Raw genomic sequence first — 898 nt, forward strand, 5'->3', positions numbered from 1 at the left:
TAGTTTTTCTTGATTCTTGAACACAACTTCTTTTAGTGCTTTGCATTTTTTGAGCCTAGCCGTGACTCTAAGCGTTTTGTTTTCCTGTATTACCACCGGATACATAAACGCCACAAGCACTTAACTGGGGAAACCCTTTGGATTCGAATTTAGCTTTGCTTAAATTCCCAGACAATGGTGCTCAGAGTTCTTAAGCATACTCTTTATTGCTTTGGATCATGACTTTAACTGCTCAGTCTCAAGCTTTTTTACTTGACAGCTTCACACCACAAGCATATAGTTAGGGATAGCAACTTATTTGAGCTTTTTAGGCCAGTTTTGACCCTCTTAGCTATTGATTCTCAAAGCCTTAGATCCTTTTTCTTTATTTTTCTTCTTTTCTTTTCAATTTTTTTTTTCTTTTTGCTACTTTTTCTTGCTTCAAGAATCAATATTTTTTATTTTTCAGAGAATTAATAATACTTCTCTAAATTCACCATTCTTCAAGATCCAACATACTCAACTCCAATATCAATCATGCAGAGTTTACTTATACATTCAGAAGGCAAAGATAAGGCCACCACATCAAAATAATTGGAATACCTCATGATAACTTGAAACTTATGCATCTCACGATTTCTTTTTCAAATAAATTTTTATTTTAAGCTTGGTGAGAGATACATAGGATATCTTATAACCAAAACAAAGAAAAGTAAATAAAACTAAAAAGGAATAAATGAAATACTAAATATGATCATGCACTAGAGTAGAAAACAGATAAAAAAAATACAGTGAAAATAGAAATAACATAAGCAAAAACGGAGTATGAAACATGACCACCTCAGCGATGGTGGCTACTGCTCCCTCCGGTGAATCTTCTGGAGCATTTGAGCTCCTCAATGTCTCGCCCCTGTCTTAG

Source organism: Arachis ipaensis, chromosome B8, assembly GCF_059453495.1.
Source record: "Arachis ipaensis isolate K30076 ecotype BB chromosome B8, ASM5945349v1, whole genome shotgun sequence".
Taxonomy (NCBI): domain Eukaryota; kingdom Viridiplantae; phylum Streptophyta; class Magnoliopsida; order Fabales; family Fabaceae; genus Arachis; species Arachis ipaensis.